Source organism: Schistocerca americana, chromosome 5, assembly GCF_021461395.2.
Source record: "Schistocerca americana isolate TAMUIC-IGC-003095 chromosome 5, iqSchAmer2.1, whole genome shotgun sequence".
In the NCBI taxonomy this organism is placed as follows: Eukaryota; Metazoa; Arthropoda; class Insecta; order Orthoptera; family Acrididae; genus Schistocerca; species Schistocerca americana.
In genome coordinates, this window is record NC_060123.1 from 396,588,914 (window position 1) to 396,614,172 (window position 25,259).

The 25,259-nt window shown below is 44.8% G+C and overlaps 1 protein-coding gene across 3 annotated transcripts in view; it reads right to left on the reverse strand.

Moving 5' to 3' along the window:
• LOC124615410 overlaps nt 1-25,259 on the reverse strand; it is a 349,233-nt gene that overhangs the window by 163,765 nt on the left and 160,209 nt on the right. The window contains exon 1 of one of the 3 annotated variants that reach the window (XM_047143271.1): nt 2,075-2,203. The exons of 1 other annotated variant lie outside the window; for it this stretch is intronic. The gene's annotated coding sequence lies outside the window, so the exon portion shown is untranslated. Of the gene's footprint in view, nt 1-1,500; nt 1,660-2,074; nt 2,204-25,259 lie in introns of those variants that run through there. One more of the 3 variants, XM_047143273.1, reaches the window with a different exon arrangement.

Below are 25,259 nucleotides of genomic sequence, written 5' to 3' on the forward strand. Positions count from 1 at the left end.
CGTACATTAAGTTAGGTTCTTTTTTCGTTTTCAAATAACGTAAGTGTTAATACAAACAAATGTCCGTAAGTGATGAAGCAATGTGTCGTTGTGTTTCCTTTCAAATGTTTAGCCAGTAATTGTAATACGTCACCGTCTACTTCAGTTCCTAATGCAAAAGTGGGTGAGTTAAACATATGAATTGAAACTGCCCTAGAACTGAAAAGGCACGTTTGATGAAATGGATTCCTATTCAGTATATTATGTACGCACTCCCCTCTACAACTCGCAGAAGTCTGTAACGGTAATTTGTGAAAACCCTGTACACCAGGCTTTGGTAGATTACAGGCGCGCGTCTGTTTCATATTTCCCACGCACTACAGTACTACAGTTTTCATAAAGGAGGAGCGGGGGAGGAGGGGGGGGAGGGGGGAGGGGGGGAGGGGGGGGTACGTGCTTGAAGTGGTTCCTAAACGGTGGTGACTTCGGTAACGAAACGATATTTAATGTCCTACACATATGTATCATTATTTGTTAAACTGTATCGAGAGCAATACCTAGAACTGTAATTCGGCTTAACGAAACCAGTGTCAGCTGTAGAGTGGATGGGAATATTGTCAGAAGTGACACGGACTGAAATGTGGTGTTTCCTAAGTAGGCAAACTGCTATGCGCCAGTTTCACAAAAAAAAACTGTTCTCTGGAAGGTGTAAAGTAACATACATGCAGTGTACAAGGTGGGTTAAAAAGAAAACAGGAATTTTCAGAGCTTGGAAAAGTTTTATTTATTCGTGTATACTGGTGTATACCAGCACCTTTCCAAATCTCTGAAACACTTCTGGAACTCTATCTCTGAGATAGGTTTCAACTCTCTCACTGAAGCTGTTTTAATCTCTTGTATGATTGCTAAACGAGATGCTTTCAAAGGTTATTTATTTTTGGGAACAGAAAGAAGTCACAAGCAGCCATATTTGGCGAAAGTGGAGGCTGGGGCAAAATTGTAGTATTGCTTCCGTAAAAAATAATTTTGGCGACAGAAGCAATGTAGTACAGTGTGAGCAGATGCATTGTCGTTGTGCCATAGATATAAAAAGTTTCGTCCCAAACCCGGGCTTTTATTTTAGACGGAAACAGCCTTGAGCTTGAAAGTAGTAATCTCTATTGATCATTCTACCTTGTGGCAGGAACTCTTCGTGCACTATGCAGTAAAAATCGAACAACACTGTGAGCATAACATTCACATGTGACCACACTTGTTGAATTTTTTTAGCTCTTGGAGATGCAAAATACGTCAAATGGGGCGAATGAACCTTAGTTTCTTCATCGACTACGACACTTTTCTGCATAGTTCTGCGCCGCTGTTGACTTTATCTAACGTTTCCTGTGCAACTTGTATTCACCGATGATTTTCCTCAAAATGCAACACATTGCACATATTTTACTGCCACACTTTTCTCATCAAATATGTGAGTACGTTTCACGTATTGAGGCAACCAATATCACAAAACTGTCAGCGACTTCCCCGACTACGATTCCAGGATCGTTAACAATCGTTTCCTCCACATTTTTCACGATTTCGTCGGTTGATGGTGTGCTGGGACATCGAAGTCACTCAACAACTTCAGTGTATCTTCACGGCAAACTTCAGAACACTTACACAATTCGTAAATCCGTGTTTCAATCATAGCAGTGACCAAAAGCAATATTTAAGGTTTCTAAATCACTGCAGCACTTTATTCCGTTCTCGTAACGAAATGCAATACAAATTTTACAATCAGTTTTACACAAAATAAAAAATCGGCGACACTGACAAGTCACATTTAACCTTCTTGATACCTGACAACTGACTAAATACCCGAAATGTATAACACTTACAGTTACTTTTCGTATGAATCTATCGACACAACAACGAAAAATCGCACAGATCTGACTAATAGAACACACAATATTAGGAAATTCCCATAACTTTTTCAATGCAACTTGTATTGTAGGGCTGTTCTTTCTCTGTCCCTCACTCTCAGAACGAATCAAGCGCATTGGCAGCCGCTGTCAAACGAACTTTACTCCGCTTCAGCGTGCTGCTGCTCAGTACCTACCGTCACGAGAGAGGCGGGGATTGTAACAGCTGTTCGAAGTCTACAGCGATATCAGAAGCAAGTGCGATAAGGCTGCCATCCGTCACCGACTGCTGGTGCTTCCCGACCGGAGACCTCTGTGTACTGCTGTTTCGAAGGAAATCACGCTCCTTTTTATTGCCGTTTAATTATCAAAGGTCTGAGAGCGTCACCTTTCCGATAACACAGGCGTTCTGAAAAATTCTGTAGACGATATTAAAGTCCAGACAAGTGGTTGTGCCCTTTATCTTTTCGACGCATGAAAACCGAGCGAAAACGCGACCCTGCCAGGCGATCCCAGTATACAGCAGTCCGTTGTTATGTTCACTGCATGTTCCGCTGGTCGTGATGGTGCAGGGGACCGGCACATTTATTCAGTGTGCTCGTCGTCTTCCAGAATCATCCTTTTAGAATAATATATGGCAGTTCAACAGCAGTGAATTGTGAGACCGCCACATTTCTGTAACTAAAAGAATGTGAGAATTTAGTGATGAAGAATGTCACCTGATGGCGTTCATCTCGAAGGAAACCGGTTGCGATGTAACAAACACACGTGAAATACACCTTTGTTGGGTTTATTAACATTTAGGAATTGAACATACTGAAATTTCTCGCATGTAGTTCTTGGAACTTTTTATTATCTACAGAGATCCATGACTCAGATAAGTTTATATGAACATTGCGACAGGTGATAACAACAATAATAATAATGATAATAACGTCAATAGATGCGAGCGTTATACGTTACAAAACGGTGATCAAACTCTAAGCTGTCTACGCGAACGAAACTACAACTCTCAACAGAAAAGGCGATCTAAGAAACATTCTGATTGGAGGTCGAAGGATCATAACGAAAAATGTTGTCAAAAAAATAGTGGTCGGATACAAACTGACTTTAAGTAAAGCAACAGTACATGTTTTCCCGCTTTCAAAACGGAACGTCGAACACACGCACAAAATTGTAGGCCTGTTTCTCTGACGTCGATCAGAAGCAGAATATTCGAACGTGTTTTACCTCGAGTGTTATGACATTTCCGGGGAACAAAAATTCCACTCTATGGGAATCAATATGGGTTCCGACAACAACGATCGTGCGAAACCAAGTTCTATCTGTCCGTCCATAAGGTCCAAGGGGTGGCGGATACCGGCGCCCAAACGAATGACGTGTTCCTTCACTACGGTAAGGAATTCGATACAGTTCCGCACTGCCGCCTAGTGAATAAAATAAGGGCGTTCTAAATTTCAGACCAATTGTGTCACTGGACTGAAGTCTTCAAACTTAAGGGTATCTTCGAACGTACTCCAAGGGAGTGTCATATGTCCATTACTTTTCACTATATATGTAAATAACATAGCAGACAACATCGGATGTTGCCGTTGAACACAAAGAAGTCGCTTTGCGAGAAGATTGTAGCGAAATGCAGGAAGATTGGCAGACGATCGTCTTTTGGTGCGGGGAGTGTGAATGGTTCCTCATCATCAACAAATGTAACGTACTGCGTGTACATAGACAGAAAGACCCATTATTGTATGAGTACACTACTGCAGAACAATCACTGGAAGGAGAACTTGCATAAAATGTCTTTGATTATGTGCACAGGGGATTTCAAGAGGAAAGACCACATAAAACTAATTGCAGGAAAGGCAGGTGCCAAAATGGGATTCAGTGGAAGATTTCTCATGAAATTTTGTGCATTAACAAAGAAGGCACGTTACACAACCATCGTTCGACCAATACTGCTTGTCAGTGTGGCATCCTTACGAGATAGCATTTATAGAAGAACTAGGGAAGATCCAACGATGAGCAGGGTGTTTTGTTACAGGTTCATCCAGTAAGGGCAAAAGCGTCAAGGAGACAATTAGTCAACTCCAGTGTCAGGTGCTGCGGGGAAAGCGTTCTGCATCGCGGTGCGATTAGCTGTTAATGTTCCCAGAGGCTACGTTCCTAGAAGAGTCAACAAATACGAGAATATTGTTTCGTCCCAAGTACATCTCGCAAAAAGAGCATGACGATAAAGTTGAAAGACTCGATCACACACGGAGGCTCGCCGCCAAATTTCCTCCCGCGAACTATTCGTGATTGGAAAAGGAAAGAGGATAAACGACACTGACACACTAAGTACCCTCCTCCACACACCTCAATGTGGCTTACGAACTATAGATGTTGAAGTAGATGTAGACGAAAACCTGGCAGCAGATATCAGAAAACGAAGTTTGTAATTTTACGGACATGTTAAATGACTCCCGACAATGAGGCTTACACACAAGATTATGCCATACATCGAAAAATTGTCCACAGTTCGTGGCCTAGTGGTCAGCGCTGCAAGTTCCAGATCCTGCAGTTCAAGGATACGTTCCCAGCCAGAAAGGGATTTCCTCCACTAGGGGACTGGAAATATGTGCTATCCCCTCAATTTCATCTCATCATCATCATCGACATGAAAATCGCCGAAGTGGGGTCAAATAGAAAAATTTGCTCTAGACGGCATTATTACCCCAAACCATTCAAAAACTTAATAAGGGCCTCCAGAGCGCTCAGAAGAAATCAGTTCCGTCAAAGTTACACTGTTGGGTTGATCAAAGAGAGAATAAGTCTCCACTGAAATCAGGACCCAAGCAGATTGAAGAACAGTAACAGCCAACGAAGAGAGAATAAGAGCCTTATCAGGTTACAAAAACTAATCTAGAAACATGGTCTTTACGCAACTAACAATAGTATTACTGTTATCACTAACGATAAACAAGCATTCAAATAAAGGAATCTATAAGGTCGAAAAGTTTTAGCACGTTACGAAACAAATAACGAACAACCACGAACACTCAAATTCATCTCCATGGACTGCTATTGAACCAGATGCCCAGTACATTGCAATATTTCTCATACTTTCTAAATAGATTTTGTAGAGCAAATGGTAGACACAGAACTTTGTTTAGAAGGATCTTAGGCATAATAGAGAAACAAAGTAAATGCCAAAGGAAGCACAGCAATGAACTACACTTAAGTGCCGAATAAACAACAGATATTATATGGGAACAAAATCTCCCTGTGGTCACCTAGAATGTACAATATCAGAAATGTTTACCGATAGAAATTCTGAAATTCTGTCTACATTTGAAAAAAATATCGGAGCAGTCTAGTTTAGCGAAGTTGAATGCAACTTGCGAGAATACACGGTCTAAGATGAAAATAAAGCCATTCATAAAATGAAGATGATGGACAACAGAGATGCTGTCCAAAACCGAAGTGAAATCCAGGCAAGATATGGGCCACATAATGAAAGATAGCTTAAGAAGTAAGTATAAGAGAACTTTGCGATAATGTTGTACCTCGACGAACATCGAATTTAAAAAAAATGTCGTAAATGGGTAGCTGTAATACGCTCTAAGACAAACAAAAGAGAAGCACCACGAAGGTATTCTCCGAACTGGACGGAAATCGATAGATTTCAGAAAAAAATGGATGATTTACTCAATAGAAAGAGCTTCACACATTGAGAACGTCAGTAACGTGTTGGTTCACCTACGGCCTTTATGCAAGCAGTTATTCGGCTTGACAGAGTTATTGGACATGCCCCTGAAGGATATCGTGCCAAATTCTGTCCAACTGGGACCTTGTGTCCTGCAAATCCCGAGGTGTTTGGAGGGCCCTGCCCTTAACGCTCCAAACGTTCTCAGTTGAGGAGACATACGGTGGCCCTGTTGGGTTTGGTAGAACTTGGCAGGCACGAAGGAAAGCAATGGAAACTCTTGCAGTGTGTGGGCAGGCACTATCTTGCTGAAACGTAATACCAGGATGGCTTGCCATGAATGACCACAAAACGGATCATATAATAACGCCACCCTATCGCAGTGCTGGAAGGGTGTTGCGACTGACAACCAAAATGGCCCCATCACTCGCCTTTGTGGCGTTTCTATTATCAAATAATGGAGTAACTCCTACTACATCTTCAGCACAAAAATAGAACAGAGACTGTAGATGTCTGAAAATTAAAATACGGGTTACTTTCTATACAGTAATGCAACGAGTCGCTGTTAATAATGACAAATGGGGCCGCTAACAGCTTCAGACAGAGAGGTTCATCCCGCCGGATTTTCAATTCCACCACCGTACCAAGGAAATTCGACAGAATAGGTGAACATAACATATAAATTATTGTATTGTTTTAAATCTGAAGAGCCGTCTGAAGATTACCCTGACAGTTTGGAACTGGTAATGGTGCTATTTGTCCTTAATATCTATAGCAATATTAACACTGTTTGGTTGCTGTTTCTACTTTATTGTAATTATTGTAGACCACGAGTGACATCTGAGCCCAATTATATGTTGAGTTAATCGAAATTTTTTTCATTTCAGATGCATTTTTCCTTACTGCCATACTGAAGTAAGTGGCGAAGCGTATTCATCCATCCTCAATTATCTGCCGAACGATTAGCCTTTGTGCATGCTTTTGTTGAGGCTCTTTTGCTTGTGTTATCGTATACTCGCATTTTCATCAGTGTTAGGTTTCACCACTAACTGCATTCAACCCTCATTTGTATTAATTTACAATTATTAAAAATACTTAAAAAACCTTCTTTGCAACTGTTAAATAATGCACATATTTTCCATACGAGCATCGTTTTATTGACGTAAGTCATTGTTAATACTATAGAATCAAATATTTTTCATTTTTGGAGAGCTCTGTAGATCTGAAAGTTGCACATTACGAAAGAAACTGAAACGTGAGTTTTACTTCCAGCATTCTTGCCTGTTTTCCGGTTATATCTGAAAGCGTACAAAAGATCCCACTTTCAGATGTAAGCAGATGTCAGACAAAGATGCAGCGAGTAACATACCACACTTCAGTATCTTTCGTAACGAACTGGTTTTAGATCTAGAGACTGTTAGAAGACGACTGTGTGAAGCAAGTCGCCGTTCCCGAGGAGCATGGCGAGCATTACGTCGTACACTACAACGTCACAACCTCCGCTACAAATGGGCAAAAACACTTGAAGAATGGTCGCCCCATGACTGCCGTCGGGTATTGTTTACAACCGAAACTCGGATCCGTTTGCACCCTGATAATCGCAGGCAGCGTTTTCGGAGACAATCCCGTAGCGTCAAACGCCTCCAACACTACGTCTCATAGGTACAACAAGGTGATGGTGGAGTGGTGTGCTGGCCTCGCATTACATAGAGCCACCGCACACCTCTCGTGATTGCCGATGGCAATCTCACTGCTCTACCGTACAACAACGAAAGTCTGCAACCAATTGTGGGAGCGAATCGCTGAAATTTTAGTGAAATTTTCATCTTGATGGATAATAGCTGATGTGCTCATCGTGTGTTCCAGTGAACACGTTCCGTCAGCATTTTAGGATCACCGGAACGGAGTGGCCTGCCTGTCCAGACATGAACATAATCCAGCATGTATGGGATCTGTGGTATCGTCCGCAGAATGAAATGTCATGCAAAAGATGATACCACACGACAGCACCACAAGTAATGACAGTCGCTGCCAGACGCGTCAACGAATCAGAGACATGGGCGTTCCTAAGGCTGCCGCAGGCGGAAAGTTACTTCTGTCCGAGTGCAGTGCCGATCAGCCCATCTCTATGTAAACATCCAATTCCTATGAAATCAGAGACCACTTGAAATCAATACTAACGATGAGAATATCGCCACAGCACAGATCCGGCTCTGTGCAAACAGAACAATTACTGAGAACTTTATAAGGACAATTGTACTTTGATGTGCACTTTCATTTTTCTGTGACGTAGTGTTAAATGTTGTAACTGTCAGCGACTGTCTCAATTACAAGTCGTCTACGTGGAAAATAATTATTTGTGAAGTTAAAGATTTATTATGCCCAGTTTTAATAAATTACAGATAATTAGTTGTTGTTCTACACTGAAGCACCAATGAAACTGGTACAGTTATGCCTGTTAAAATACACAGGTACGTAAACAGACAGAATACAGCGCTACGGTCGGCAATGGCAAGACAAAAAGCTCTGGCGCAGTTGTTAGATCAGTTACCGCTGCTACAATGGCAGGTTATCAAGATTTAAGTGAGTTTGAACTGGTGTTATAGTCGGCGCACGCGCGATGGAACACAGCATCTCAGTGGAGAACTTCCCGTACGACCATTTCGAGAGTGTCCCGTGAATATCCGGAATCCAGTAAAATATCAAATCTCCGACACTGGCCCGGCCGTGAAAAGATCCTACAAGAACGGGACCGACGACGACTGAAGAGAATCGCTCAACGTGACAGAAGTGCATCCCTTCCGCAAATTGATTCACATTTGAATACTGGGCCAACAACAAGTGTCAGCGTGCGAACTATTCTACGATACATCAACGATATGGACTTTGGGAGCCGAAGGTCCACTCGTGTACCCTTGATGACTGCACAACACAAAGCTTTACGCCTCACCTGGGCCCATTACCACCGACATTGGACTGTTGATGACTGGAAACATGTTGCCTGGTCGGACGAGTCTCGTTTCAAATCGTATCGAGCTGATGGGAGTGTACGGGTATGGAGACAACCTCATGAATCCATGGACCCTGCATGTCAACAGGGGACTGTGAGGCTGTGTAATGGTGTGGGGCGTGTGCAGTTGGAGTAATATGGGACCCTTGATACTTCTAGATACGACTCTGACAGGTGACACGTACGTAAGCATCCTGCCTGATCATCTGCATCCACTGGTGTCCATTGTGCATTCCGACGGACTTGGACAACTCCTGCAGGAAAATTGCGACAGCCCACAAGTCCAGATTTGCTACAGAGTGGCTCTAGGAACACTCTTCTGAGTTTAAACACTTCCGCTGGTCACCAGACACCCCAGACATGAACATTATTGAGTATATCTGGGATGCCTTGGGACGTGCTATTCATAGGAGATCCCCAAACCATCGTACTCTTACAGATTCATGGTGTCAACTTCCTCCAGCACTACTTCAGACATTAGTCGACTCCATGCCACGTCGTGTTGCGACACTTCTGCGTGCTTGGGGCGCTCCTATACGATATTAGACAGGTGTACCAGTTTCTTTGGCTGTTCAGTGTAGTATGCGCTCGACCTCCTCCTGCAGTACTCACTAGTTTCTACAATATATGAAACGTCCCCTTGGAATAATCAGTGAATGACAGTGCTGGTAAACCTCTTACGTTAAATGATTTTTCAAACAGCTGAGCAAAACTGAAAGTACTCAGACATTTCTCTCTTTACTTATTGTGATCATCACTGAACTGACATACAATATTTTCAGCGCAACGCAATCTGACTTTCAATAATCCGTACAAAAGAATGGCCCTGACTAACAATAACCTATACCTTTCATGAATCACTTACCTCACAAAAGTGTTCATTACTCGAACTACTGCAATACAGCGAGCACCAATACTGCCAGCTAAATAAAAGATTCTAACTACTGAAGGCACTAACTACTGATAGGCATATTACCCCAAATGAAAGAGTTTGATAGAGAACAAACAATGTATTTACCTTAATAATGTTCCAGAGTCATTATATATATACCATGATATCCCATATTACAAATTTACTCTTTCTGATGGAGACACGTCCACATCGTCAGCTCTCAAAATTCTGCCATTTCTCTCCCAACATCCACCACTGCTGGTGGCTGACCTCCAACTGCGCAACGCTACCCGCTTTTCACGTCGAACTGCACAGCACTACAATGGCGTATACTCCAACAATGCCAACAAGCCATAGACTGTACACAGCACAGCCAGTGATTTTCATACAGAGCGCTAGGTGACGTTACCTACACAAAAACCTAAACAGCCTACTTACAAATACACCACAGGATCGATGAAACAAGCTGTCTTTGGAAGAAGGATTCAGACGTGCGTCGGAACAAGTGTATGTTCCACCTCTTACTGACGTTGCTCGGGATTACTGTGAGAACCACCCCATCCTGCACCCCTCCTGCAATGGCAAAAGCGCTATTTGTTATCATAGATTAAATTTTTCATTTTTTTTATTTGACGATTTGGACGCAATAAAATGACCATATACGCATGCTTCAGAGCCAATTTTTGTTTTCTGTGCTGCGAATTTTGAAATACATTAGTCTTGCAAATCTTCTGATGATACGTGTAAATGATATCCTCTGTTTGTGCAGAAGGAGACATACTTTCTACATTCTGTAGATGCAGGTTCCATGTTTTCGAGCAAGATTACACTCTCTATCTCTCTCTTTCCACTGTTTGTAAACGGCGAGTGTGACGAAATTGGCGCACAGATGAAGTTACAGAAAGTATTAGTAACACAACAAATATGTGACTAATCTTTTTCCGCAGTCAAGAAAGTAGTCATTTATAAGTGGGATAATACGATTGTGTGCCTGAGCACGCAATCGAGAGAAACCTGTAAAGAATTTGCATTCAGTGAAGTGGACAGGACTCGGGCCAGGTAAAACGGCTGCAGCTAACGACTCGCGAATGCTGAAGGCAATTACGGCGGTAGTGGACGGCATCGCTTCCGCACTCGGCGGCTGCGCGGCTGCGAGTTGGCCGTATCGCGGCGGCATAACGGCCGCTCCTCTGCTGGCCCAGCGGGGGCGCAGCAGTCGGGACCACCCGCCCCTATCCACTCGCCCCTGTTGTGCCGAAGGAGGCCCTCAGAAGCGCGCGGCCGGCTGTTAGCAGCTCCGCGGTGAATATAATTGCAACTCGGCGGGCGAGCCGCCCCTCTGTGGTGGCCCTCCAGGTCGTTAGGAGCTGCTTGGCAGGTAATGCCGCGCCGGCGACGGGACCAGGTCGCCTGTGGCGCCTCGCCAGGTGCGCAGCATGAGCTGACACTGAGGCGCCGGGGGCGGACCCTGGCCGCCCATACGAGGGCTCCATCTACATGTCGTAGACACATACGAGCTTCGTAAACTACTGCACTGGTATAGTCTTAAAGCACCAGAGCACACGCCCACACACAGAATGATGTAATCAAGGTTTATGTGACGAAATAAATCTCGGGTAAACAGCCTGGTATGAGTGTGTATAGGACACAATATTTCGGCAATCGACCACGTTGCCATCATCATGTGCGCTGATGTACTGACCGACGGTGGGCCGGCGCCAGGTATATATAGGACAATCCTCCTCCTCCCTCAGGCTCTTCCTATGAGTCGGTGCGGTCCGCGCCCCGCGCGCGGTCCGGGAACAGCGTCCGTTCTCCCGCCGTCTGGGCGCTGCGTCCTATGTCTTCTCATTCAGGAGGGTCTGCCGGCACCGCTCTCGTTATTCTTCCCTTCTCCCCCGACGTCGGTACACTCTAGGAAATATCTTTTTTATTCTCAATCCGGGTGACAGCGGGTTCCCACTCCTTGCTAAGGATCTAACCGCTGTCACGATTTAGTTGTGGCTGCCTTACTCTTATCTCTGTGGCTTCTTTGATGACACAGTCCCAGTATTTGGAAGTCAGTGTCAGGACTTTGGTTTAGTCATAATCCGACTCAGCGGCAGCCAGAAGAATCAAGAAACGTGCCAGCCTAGCTTTGATACGAGAGAGAGTTCGCTGCACGCGGTGGAGCTTGGACACTACCAACAAAGAACTCCTACAGTTACATCTACAACTGGCCAACCGGTTCAACATCTGGACGTGGGATTGGGTTGATGGTGTCACATGGGCCACAATGGACTCAACCCAGAGGAAGTCTGCCGAACGACAGGCATCTAAGTTTGAACGTATATCGCCGGCCGCGGTGGTCTAGCGGTTCTAGGCGCGCAGTCCGGAACCGCGCGACTGCTACGGTCGCAAGTTCGAATCCTGCCTCGGGCATGGATGTGTGTGATGTCCGTAGGTTAGTTAGGTTTAAGTAGTTCTAAGTTCTAGGGGACTGATGACCACAGTAGTTAAGTCCCATAGTGCTCAGAGTCATTTGAACCATTTTTTTGAACGTATATCGGAGAAACAACATTTCGTTTCTCAAGAAAGGATTGAATTTCGCTCCGACTCCTAAAGATGTACCCATTGCTGACATTATTAGCACAGTGGAACAAACAGCTGCTCGACTTCCACCTGAAGCTGCTGAAGAAGTTCGTCACGAAACCTGCAGAGCTCTAACCAAAACAATCCTGATGAAACGGAACGTTTCCTACAGGGAGAGGGCCGCCACACAGGAGCTAAGAGAAGATCCAGACATAGTAATATTACCTGCAGACAAGGGCAACGCAACAGTGATCCTACCCCGACCGGATTGTGCTGAGAAGATGCGGGGCCTACTTGGTGACAGCGCATACCGCAAGATTGATACCGATTTTACCAAGAGGGTTGACAGGAAGACTCTGGCGCTTCTCAAGGATTCCGGCTTCCCTGACGAGGTTACCAAGAAGCTATGCCCGAGGGCTGCTGTTCCTCCTAGACTTTACGGACTGCCGAAGGTGCACAAGGAATCGATTCCGTCACGTCCCATTGTTAGCAATATTGGTGCCCCAGCGTACCTTCTCGCCAAGCACCTCAAACAACTGCTTAGTCCTTACGTTGGGAGATGTACACACCACATCCGTAGCTCTGTGGATTTGCTGGGACGCATCAACAACTTTGCGCTTAAGGAATCTGACATAATGGTGAGCTTCGACGTGGTATCTCTATTCACTATATTTCCGTTACAAGAATTCTTGGGACTCATCAGCCAGAAATTCGACGAAGAGACCACCAACCATTTCAGACATGTTCTGACATCAACTTACTTTTTATTTGACAGTGACTACTACGAGCAGACAGAAGGAGTAGTCGTGGGGAGTCCACTCTCACCCGTTGTCGCAAATATGTACATCGAACATTTCGAGGAGGAAGCACTTGAATCAGCACATCTAAAACCCATCTGTTTCTTTAGATATGTGGATGATACCTTCGTTATCTGCCCACATTGGAGAGATAAACTGGCAGACTTACTCGCACATCTCAACTCCAGAAACGAGAATATTAAGTTCACCATGGAGATCGAAACGGATGGGATGCTCCCTTTCCTAGATGTTTCGATTAGGAGACGAGCTGACGGCACTTTGGGCCACAGCGTGTATAGGAAGAAGACGCACACTGATTTGTACCTACATGCGGATAGCTGCCACCACTCGGCACAAAAGAATGGCGTGCTCAAAACACTTGTTCACACAGCTCACACCATCACCGACAGGGACAGTCTCCAACGAGAATTGGACCATCTGAAGACCGTGTTTTGGAGGAACGGTTACTAGGAAGGGCAAATTTGGAAGGCTCTGCATCCCACACCTGCAGCAACGGCGGAAACTGAGGATGAACATCAGGAGGAGGCGGCCTTGGCTATTATTCCGTTTTGTGGGGCCTTATTCGGAAAAACTGGACGCATTATACGTGAACACCAAGTGAAAACCATCTTCCGTTCCCCAAGCAAAACCAAGAGCCTTCTTGGTAGTGTCAAGGACAACCTTGGTCTACGTAAGTCAGGGGTTTATCAGATACTTGCCAATGCGGGAGTGTATACATAGGCCAGACCATTCGTACCATTAAGGAACGATGCCGGGAACATCAACGGCACACTAGACTGCAACAGCCCAATAAGTCGGCAATCGCGGCAATCGCTGAACATTGCCGTCGGAACTCCACAGCATGGATTATGACCAAACCAAAGTCCTGACACTGAATTCCAAATACTGGGACTCTGTCATCAAAGAAGCCATAGAGATTGGAGCAAGGGAGCCACAACTGTCCGCAGCTCTTGGTCGTGCGGTAGCGTTCTCGCTTCCCGCGCCCGGGTTCGCGGGTTCGATTCCCGGCGGGGTCAGGGATTTTCTCTGCCTCGTGATGACTGGGTGTTGTTTGCTGTCCTTAGGTTAGTTAGGTTTAAGTAGTTCTAAGTTCTAGTGGACTGATGACCATAGATGTTAAGTCTCATAGCGCTCAGAGCCATTTTTGAGCCACAACTAAATCGTGACAGCGCTTACATCCTTAGCAAGGCGTGGGAACCCGCGATCACCCAGATTAAGAAGGAAAAGGATATTTCCCAGAGTGTACCGACTTCGGGGGAGGAAGGAAGAATAACGAGAGCGGTGCCAGCAGACCCTCCTGAACGAGAAGACCTAGGACGCAGCGCCCAGACGGCGGGAGAACGGACGCTGTACCTGGACCGCGCGCGGGGAGCGGACCGCACCGACTCATAGGAAGTGCCTGAGGGAGGAGGGGGATTGTCCTTTATATACATGGTGCCGGCTCACCGCACACTGCTAGCTAGGGCATAGCCATCTATGGTAAACTAACATACGCAAACAGCGACAAACGTCGGTAAGCCCCTGCGTATCAGCAACACTGACTGGCAACTACCAGCTGCTATTAGAGCCGACCAACAGGCCACAGCAGGGATCAACGAGCTCGCCCACAGACGCACAAACAATCTGCCAACATTCCCTCACACTGTGCTTCCGGTATATGACCTATCGGACACAAGATCGATAACAAACCTAACTGTTGCAGGTTGATGACGCTGAACGAGGACTCTGTACCAGCACCCAGCGCCAGCCGCCGAGCAGCACAAACGCACAATGTCAAGGTATCGACATGCATGATACCCACTACTAACAAAGCCTATCCTTGCACAACCTATCGCAGACAGCAAGACAACCGCTACTGCTCTTACCACCCGACCTAACTATCGCAGAGGTTTTTTTCCCTTGGCTCTTGCCTTGGCACTTTTTTTCCTCCGCCATTTAAACCGCTACCCTTCGTCAGATTTTGACCACTCTATCTCCAGATGAGCGCGTATTTATGGTTAATCCTTACCAGACGTACGCAAACATCGCAGTACCCACATCCTGCGACACCTCACTTTAGTGAATACTAACCCTTATGAAGAGATGGCAGTAGACCTTTTGTGTTGGCCATCATGCCGGTGTGGGCGTGGAGGGGCTCCACCTCTGAAAAAAAAATCACCCCCGGTCAGTACATCAGCGTACCTGATGATGGCAACGTGGTCGATTGCCGAAATATTGTGTCCTATGCACACTCATACAAGGCTGTTCACCCGAGATTTATTTCGTCATAAAATACGCCTGGAGAAATTGTAGAATCACAAGGATTATGCGTATTGTGAGCCCTTCAGTACCAGTGAGTCTCGATTACTTCTTTCATTAAAAAAAATAATATCAATGTACGGTACATAGATTTCTAAGTAAGCATATATGCTTGAACTGTCAAGTTACTGAGCGCTCTAGATCTACATCTAAATGAATACTCTGCAAATCATTTTTGTACCTGGCAGAAGGTTAATCGAACCACCTTCACAACACTTCTCTATTATTCCAGTCTCGTATAGGGCACGGAGAAAAGGAACACCTACATATTTCAGTGCGAGCTCTGATTTCCTATATTTTATTACGATGATCGATTCTCCCTACGTTGGTCTGCGTCAGCAAAATATTTTCGCATTCGGAGGAAGAAGGTGGTGACTGATATTTCGTGAGAAGATTGCGCCACAACGAAAAACGCCTTTCTTCTAGTGATGTCCAATGCAAATCCTGTATCATGTCAGTGACACTCTCTCCCATATTTCGCAACAATACAAAACGTGCTGCCTTCTTCGAACTTTCTCGATGTTCTTCGTCAATACTATCTGGTAAGGAGCCCACGCCCCGCAGTACAGAAGTTAACTGAAAGAAACACGCAGTGAGACGAACGGAAATAACACTTTATTTCAAAGGCAATACTCACACTGAAGTCGCTTCAATTCATGATGGTTCCCTGTACATCACAAATAGCGGGACATGGCTCTTAACATGGGTTGTGACCACCACGGACAGCAATGCATGCTCCATGACATCCTCCCATGCTGTCAACAAGGTTGGTAGGAAGTTGTTGTGGTTGGCGTTCCCAATCCACTACAATACTGTTGACAATACAGGATAGTCGTTGTTGCGTGTGGACGTTCTGCAGTACGTCTCCTCAAAGGATGCATAAGTGTTCGATAGGTTTTAAGTTGGAGGAACGAGCGGGCCACGGAGGAATGGGCAGGCCAATCCATTCGCCGAATATCCTCTCGTTACAAGAGCTGCTGCACCAGCGCTGTTCGATGTTCCGCATTTTCATCCATAAAAATGACGCCATTACCGAAAGCACCGCTGTAAGGACCTTCATGGGGAAATGTGTACAGCATCACAATAACGTCGACCGGTAGGTGTATCTGAATCTGCTCTAATCCCAGAAGGGCACGCAATCCCATTCCTCATTCTTGGCATCAGTGCAAACGGATCCGCCTATGTGCGGGTGCTATCGGAACACAAATTACTGATCTTCGGGTAAACAGACCACCCCACATACGGTCGCCGTGACACTATAGAGGGTGACATTGCGTGCCTCGCAGTCCTCTTTTATTGCGATTGCAATTGCACTCTCGGTTTGACGTGAGTTCCCTCTCCCCTGGTGCACAGTGAGGCGGTAGTCTGCTGCTGTATTGGTCCGGAACGCTCTCCGTGAACGTCACACTTCGTCCTTGATTCAGTTTCCAGATGGTTCTTCAGCATGTGAAGTCATGCCCTTGTTGTTTCCGGCTCATGTTGTAGCCAAGCACATCACCACAGTGCATCGTAACTGTTCACAAGTTGCCGGCCGGTATGGCCGAGCTGTTCTAGGCGCTACAGTCTGGAACCGCGCTACCGCTACGGTCGCAGGTTCGAATGGTGCCTCGGGCATGGATGTGTGTGATGTCCTTAGGTTAGTTGGGTTTAAGTAGTTCTAAGTTCTAGGGGACTGATGACCTCAGATGTTAAGTGCCATAGAGCTCAGAGCCATTTCAACCATTTTTTTTTTTTCACCAGTTAACACGCGCTGCCTTTCCCTATTTCTTCTACTACCTCGTGTTGCCGGGCCATCCTCATTTGCCACTGTAGTCACGCTCACCTCACCTCACGTCATGTGACGTACAGCTTTATGCAAACGACTGGATGACTTCAGTTTCGTTTTATCTTAGAGTGTATTACTACTGGCTTGTGCTCGTGAAGTTGTTGCAACATTGCCGTGTTACTTCGTAGCATTTTGGTGCAGTTGTTCAAGTATTACGTCTGCTTGCAGTCTTCTAAAATAAACAGTGATTGTTTCAGTGAGGAAGAGCAGTGGCAAGATATCCTTGTTGCCGAATCTGGTGATGACTCTTTTGAACTTTCAGCAAGTGATGAAGAACTTGAGGAAGACACCTATACAGATTCGTCTCTGGTGAGAGTGTGGCATTTTGTTGATCAAAATACTGATTGTGTCCGACGGACATTTTAATTACTGCTAATCCCGACTGCACGATTCCTTTTATCTCTGATGAACTTGAAATATTTCAACAATTTTTGATATGCACTTAGTGGAAATGATACAGGTAGAAGCAGTTAAATATCACAGCCAATGTGTTTCAACCATCAGATGTAACGTTTTGCCTCTATCACGTGAAGAACTTCAAATTTTCCTTGCGCTAACCATTTTCCAAAGTGTTGTTCAGAAACCTGATTTGAAGATCTACTGGATGCGGCGGAAAAGCATATCAACTCCTTTATTCCAATGATTTCAATGACGTAATATCTTAGAAGAGGTTTTGCCAGATCAAAAAGTATCTTCATTTTTGTGATAAAGAAGTGTATGATGATGCAAATCACCCACGTCCTAATCTGAACAAAATTTGGCCAGTTTACCAGCACCTTAAATATTAATTAAAAGGTTCTTATGTTACGGTGGATGAATGTCTACTTTTCTACAAGGGTGGCAGGATTGGGTGCAATTTATCCTGACGAAAAGGGGAAGGATTGGAATAAAATTCTACATGCTGTGTGAATCATCTGGCGGATATGTGTGGTCCCTGATGATATACAAGGGGAAAGAGACAAAGCTGGATGCATACTTTACGGACTTTCCAATGACGTTCTCTTGACTCTTGTCACACCACATCTGAAGCAAGGTTACTCTCTAACGACAAATGGCTCTGAGCACTATGTGACTTAACTTCTGAGGTCATCAGTCGCCTAGAACTTAGAACTAATTAAACCTAACTAACCTAAGGACATCACACATATCCATGCCCGAGGCAGGATTCGAACCTGCGACCGTAGCGGTCGCTCGGCTCCAGACTGTAGCGCCTAGAACTGCACGGCCACTCCGGCCGGCTCTCTAAAGACTCACAGCTTTTACGCATCCACACAGTTAGCAGATTTCCTAATTTTGAAGTCCACTAATAATTACAGAACAGTGAAGATGACCCGGAAAGAGACGCCACAACCTTCCCGAAATAAAAAATTACGAAAGAGGAAATTGCAATTGAAATACGAGGAAAAAATCTACCACTGCGTTGGAAAGACGAGGAAGACGTTGTACTTCTTTCAACTATCCACACTATGGATATAGTACACAGAAAAGATCAAAGAAAATAATGAAGCCAAAGCTTTTGCTTGACTACAACGTCGTATCCAACACCCAAATAGCAAGGCAAGAAATACTGCAAGAGAATATTTATCCGTCTACTGGAAATTTCTGTGTGGAATTCTTTTATTGTGTTTGCCAATTCTGGAGAGAAGGGATCCAGGGAATTTAGGTTGGCCCTCTTGGAAAAAATAGTTGAGAAATACATAGGGAGCGTCATTTCTCCAAAGCCAGGCCGACCAGTACGAACGCCTCATTCTCTTCGGTTGGGACAGAAAGACATTTTCCAGCAGCTACAGAACCAACAGAAAAGAAGAGCTATCCGACACGAGTATGCACAACATGGGAAGCGCGTCCGGAGAGAAAAGCGATACCACTGCCCCCAGTGCAAGGTCCCACTGCCCTGCGCACCATGCTTCAGAATCTATCATACAAAAACGGTTTTAAGATATCAGTCTAGTGTTATTCTCATATGTATATGTACCTACGTTCTGATTTGTATCTTTAAATAAAAAATATTCATCTTTGTAATACTCCATATGTTCTAGCGAGTATTTGCAGCGATTTGTGACGATCCCGATTTATCTCGGGACAATACCTTTGATCCGCTTCCACCTACAATATAACGTTAGATTTTCAAGATAAACGTAGAAATGAGTGTTCAAAGCAACTAATTTTTTAAAAAAGTGTAAAATTACATAGGTAGGGTTCTGGAAGTTTTGTGGCAAGAAGAGGTACATTAGGACGCTACTCAAACTTGATGTTTCAGAATTGCATATCTCTGTTGTCACCAGTAATCGCGTTCAGCAGGGTGTAAAACCACTGAAGAGACACACATTTCAGAGAATAGCGGGTATGACCACAGAAGAATAAACACGCTTAAAAGGCGTAGTGGCTCCAATCAGTCAGAATCAACACTAGCAATACCTCGACTTCAGCTCGTTGAGACAGATACACCTAAGAACATATAAAGCAAGTTGTCAATCAACTTTTCAGTTCTACTCATCGAAAAGTTACTGTAACAGCCCTGAGGCACATTGAACAGAGACAGCGTTGTCCCAACAAAAAATGCAAATTTATTCCAAGCCTTCGTTCTGACAGCGGTTTCAGGAGGATTTCCTTGGTTACAATGATAATGCCATCATTGGAAATCACTCCCAAAACCAGGCCAGTTGGAAATCCACTACCCAGTTTTAATTCAGTGGTATCTTGCTGAGAAAGATCCCCACTTCTCCGTTACAGCAAGGAAAGATGGAAATAGATATTGTACCTCACAAAGCGTTACGGAGATGATAGATAAACTCCAGTGGAAGACTCTGCAGGAGATACGCTCAGTAGCTCGGTACGGGCTTCTGTTGAAGTTTAGAGAACATACCTTCACCGAGGAGTCAAGCAGTATATTGCTCCCTCCTACGTATATCTCGCGAAGAGACCATGAGGATAAAATCAGAGAGATTAGAGCTCACACAGAGGCATACCGACAATCTTTCTTTCCATGAACAATACGAGACTGGAATAGAAGGGAGAACCGATAGAGGTACTCAAGGTACCCTCCGCCATGCACCGCCAGGTGGCTTGCGGAGCATGGATGTAGATGTAGATGTAGATGTAGATGTGTCTGCATTCCAGGCAGAAATCACACATCGGGCCTGTGGTCAAATTACTGTGCTGCAAATCGAATCGCCCAGTCACTATAAATCCGAAATCATAGTGTTAATTTAGTACACAGTGTGTTCGGAAATTCCTGTTTCAGACTTTTTCCACTTGTAGAGGGGAGTGAGTATATTATGAACAGGAACTAACGTCCGGAAACGTACCATTTCCATGCTACAACCATTTGTAAGCACGTTAGTAAGGCGACCACTTTTACAAGTAATTGTTTGGGAGTGATCGAGTTAATCATTTGTTTCACGAAAACTATTTTATGTTCTGGCCAGTTAGGTTACACCTGATGATGCGGCTTTATGCCCCGCAAATTGTTGTGTTTTCAATAAACAACAATTTTACAAGCTGTTAACGAAATTCTTCATAAACTTGTTTTACAGTTTCACACATTAACATCCAAAGAAATTGCTCGTTGACGTGTCCTTTTCAACGTGATGCTGTACAGCCTCTTCCAATTCGGTGTACGGCGTCTCCTAGGAACACCAGAGTCACGTCTGCTGATGGTAAATGTATCCTTTATCGAAATCACTGCGTAATTGTGGCGAAAAGGGTATGTGATGGAGGGAATCAGACGTCGTGGAGAACGATCTTGATAAAGGAGACAAGCAGCTCATCCGTTATCATGAGCTTCGCCATTCACAAGGATCATACGGTGTATTAGAGGTTGGACGGACGTCAAATGACATCTGTCGATCCGACGTAAACACCCCCACCACGATTACCCTGTTGAAAACCTACTATCAAATATACTCTTATATGGATATGGTGTCTGTTTTTTCGGACGTATGTAGTTCTGGCAATACCGGCGATGACCTTCTTCTTCTGTGCGGATGCACACATATTCCTCGAACTCTTACGGGACTTGGTAAGAATGTCTTCCACGAGTAATGAGTGTGTTGGGGTGGGACACTACGAATGTAGTGTGTGGACATACAAGGTGAGAATGTGAGTCTCACGGGAGTCGTGCGCGAGATAGTCCCTGCAGTGGCGCTTTCCTCTGTGCCCTCGGTGACTCAGATGGATAGAACGTCTGCCATGTAAGCAGGAGATCCAGGGTTTGAGGCCCAGGCCGAGCACACATTTTCACCCATCCCCGTTGATATATATCAACGCCCGTGAGCAGCTGACGGTACTAATGTAATTCTAATTTCGTACTAGCAAATATGTTTTCAAACGACTTTAACACGGAAACGTTACGTTTCCGGACACAGGATTCTATTCGAAATGTTATTCACTCACTCCTCTCTACAAGTCCTAGAACTTTGTAACGGGAATTTCCGAACACCCTGTATTTTTTGTATAACAATCTAGCGTATATATGTTTCTGAAATTTCGTTACGACAAATTGTAATAAAGCTTTATTTAGACGATCGAAGATTGAGAGCAGTGGTAATAAGAATACGAGCGGCTATCGGTTAGAAATGTATTCTACGCTCTACTCTACCAGGTTATCTAATTAGTGTGTTGCCACTTTTTACTCATGGGACTGAGACATGGACTTTGATTGCGTGAACCATGTAAACACTCAGCTCTGATCAACGAAGCGTAGTGAGATGCATGTTGTAAATTACTAATAGGGATAGGAAACAAATGGGCCAAAGAGCACACTAAATGGAAGACGTATCAAGGGCTCTAATGTCCATTAAATCGTGGGAGGGTAGGAAATTCATAGCAGCGAATGATTGGTAGTTTGACGAAGGAAGTCCTCTGATAGTTTCCCTGGGTATATAATTGATTGTAGCATATATTAGAAAACAAGGATGCGAATAACACAAGTCTAGAAGAGGTCTTTCTACAGCAGTGACAGCAAAAGACTGCTTGTGATCCATAACTGAATTCTCTCGGTGGCTAACATAAACTTCGTAAAGTTACAAAAAGAAATACTTTTATGTCGTTTTGTGCCAATATTTATTGATTCAGTATCCAATTTTCGATTCCTTAGGTCATCATGAAACGACGAGGCAACTGTGGCCAAAATGACATCCGACGTAATCTGATATTAGATAAGACAGATGTTACACGTTTTGAAACAATGAGTGTGCTGTAGAAAAGCGATTTTATATGAAAACACTTGCTAATAATGATGTTGGTTTTACAATTATTTTAATAATGTTGTCGTCTTATGTATACTAGTATTCTTCTTAGCTTGATATGAATATGGGAAATGACGAAAGAAGCCGAGTATTTCCGTAAATTAACTCTAGACTCTACCAGTACATATACTTCGAAAGATTTATGTTCAACACTTTTGTTGTCTCAAATAAACAAAGCAAAAACACAATCTTTTACAAAAGGTATGTGTAATGTACTTATCGATTTCTAGCATTTCCTGTACTTCCATCTCTTGTCTTCCTGTTTGTGCCACAGAAAATTTTTTAAATTAGTCCGATTCGTCCACAGTCCCCAATAAGAAAGTGTGGTGTCACCGCCAGACACCACACTTGCTAGGTGGTAGACTATAAATCGGCCGCGGTCCGGTAGTATACCTCGGACCCGCGTGTCGCCACTATCAGTGATTGCAGACCGAGCGCCGCCACACGGCAGGTCTAGAGAGACTTCCTAGCACTCGCCCCAGTTGTACAGCCGATTTTGCTAGCGATGGTTCACTGACAAATTACGCTCTCATTTGCCGAGACGATAGTTAGCATAGCCTTCAGCTACGTCATTTGCTACGACCTAGCAAGGCGCCATTAACATTTGCCACTTATCTTGTGATGCATGTACCGTCAGACAGATGTTTACCAATTATGATTTAAGTTAAGTATTCCAGCAGCTACGTACTTTTCTTGCTAGTATAAGTACTTTACCTGTTCCAGACCTCACGCCATCCTGCGTGAGCTTAACCGCATGCCATTCGGCTATCTCCTAGTGGCTTGGCTGTCTTGCCAAGTCATAACAAATGACGACGAGGATTTTGCGTATTGATACAGCCTAATTTACTTGTGTCATGGCTTCGCCACAATCTCCAGATGTACTGTCCGAATTTTATCGCTTACAGAATCAGCAGACGCAGGCCTTGCTGGATGCCCTTGGACAGCTCGTCCAGGGTCAACGTGCAATGCAACACGATGCGGCGGCCGCCGCTCCACCGCTCACGCAGCCACAACACGCAGTTGCACCACCTTTTCATCCTTTTGATGCTGCACTGGAAAGCTGGACGGAGTGGTCACGCCAATTTGGATTCCATCTCCCCTCCTACAGAATTCAAGGTAATGAGCGGCAGCCTTTTCTGCTTTCTTGCATCGGAGTGTCGACATACCGTGTGATAGTGAAATTATTTCCCTGACGCGACGTAGCAACTCTGTCCTACGAAGAAATTTTGTCTGCATTAGATGCCTATTTCAAAGAATCAGTCAATGTAGTTGCGAAAAGGTATACCTTCTTTCGTACAAAACGAACGGCTGGTCGGACTAATAGGGAGTGGGTTGCAACCTTGCAAGGCCTTACTAGGGATTGTGCTTTTGAGTGTCAATGTGGACTCCTTTATTCAGGTACTGTGGTGCGTGATGCAATTGCACAGAACGTTTCTGATGTTCGTATACGGGAACAGATTTTGAAACTAGTCAATCCCTCCCTTCAACAAGTGATAGACATATTGGATCGGCAAGACACTCTTGACTTTGCTCTGGAATCATTTGAAACTTCACCTGCCGTGTGTCACATTCACCGGCCCGCCGGGCGCGCTGCACAGAACAGTAAACAGCCCTCGCCCCCATCCGCGCAGCTGCCGCCAAGCTCTCAGCTACGTGTGCCGTGCAAGCAAGCAAATGCAGTGATAAAATCATGCCCGCGGTGTGCTACTAGACATTCGCGTGAGAATTGCCCGTCACGCCAGGCTATTTGCTTTTTCTGTAATAAAACAGGACATGTTCAAAGTGTTTGCCAGAAAAAGCTCAGAACGGACACTCACAACCATTCCAGGCCCTTTGCTTCGCTCCGGCATCGGCATCGAAACTGTGCCCGGGTAAATATTTTTCGAAGTTGGACCTAGCGGATGCGTACTTGCAAATACCGGTGGACGAAGATTCCCCGCGCGTTTTGGTGGTTTACACGCATCTTGGTTTGTATCGAATCAAACGACTGCCGTTCGGGTGTGCATCCGCCCCTGCATTGTTTCAGCAATATTTACAAACTGTTTGTGCGTCGGTCCTTAGTGCAGCAAACTATCTGGACGATATTGTGATCTCCGGAAAGACGGAAGAAGAACATTTCGCCAATCTCAGAACATTATTTCAGGTCTTGCGACAAAATGGTCTTCGCTTGCGGAAGGACAAATGTGTGTTTTTTGCTCGGGACTTACCCTATCTGGGCCATGTACTCAATGCCCAAGTCATACATCCCAGTCCAGAGTACCTCCGTGCCATACAAGAATTGCCTTCGCTGCAGAATTTGAAGCAGCTACAGAGTGTGCTGAGAAAAATCAATTATTATCATCGCTATGTGCGCCACGCCTCTTCCATTTCAGCTCCGCTTCATCGCTTACGCCGTAAAGGTGTTCCGTTCGTCTGGACGACGGAATGTGAACGCGCCTTTCGCCAGTTGAAATCGGCGTTGCTTTCCAATACTTGGAAAGATGGATCGCACGATCGCCCTATTGCCTTTGCGTCCAAATTGCTCTCGTCTGCGCAACGAAATTATTCGCAAATCGAGAAAGAAGCATTGGCTCTCGTATTTGGTGTTACAAAGTTTCATGATTTCTTGTATGGTCGTCACTTTACCATCATCACGGACCACAAACCTTTGACATCGCTTTTTCATCCGACCAAGCCTGTACCTCCACGTACAGCGCAGAAATTCATTCGCTGGTCTATTTTCCTCTCGCAGTACCGCTACGATATCTTGTATCGGTCCACTGCTAAGCACGGCAATGCCGATGCGTTGTCCCGTTTGCCTGTTGCTGAGGATAGAGCATTCGATTCCTCCGAACTTGCTTGCATGTTCATTGATGCGGAAACCGATGACGTGGTCGAATCGTTTCCGATTGATTTTCGTCGCGTAGCTACAGCCACTGCTGCTGACCCTGTCCTTGCAGCCGTTCTGCGTTTTGTTGCCACGCAATGACCCTTGTCGAAGTCACGGATCGAGAATCCGTTGGTTCGCCGATTTTTTGCTCACAAGGAGAGACTTTTT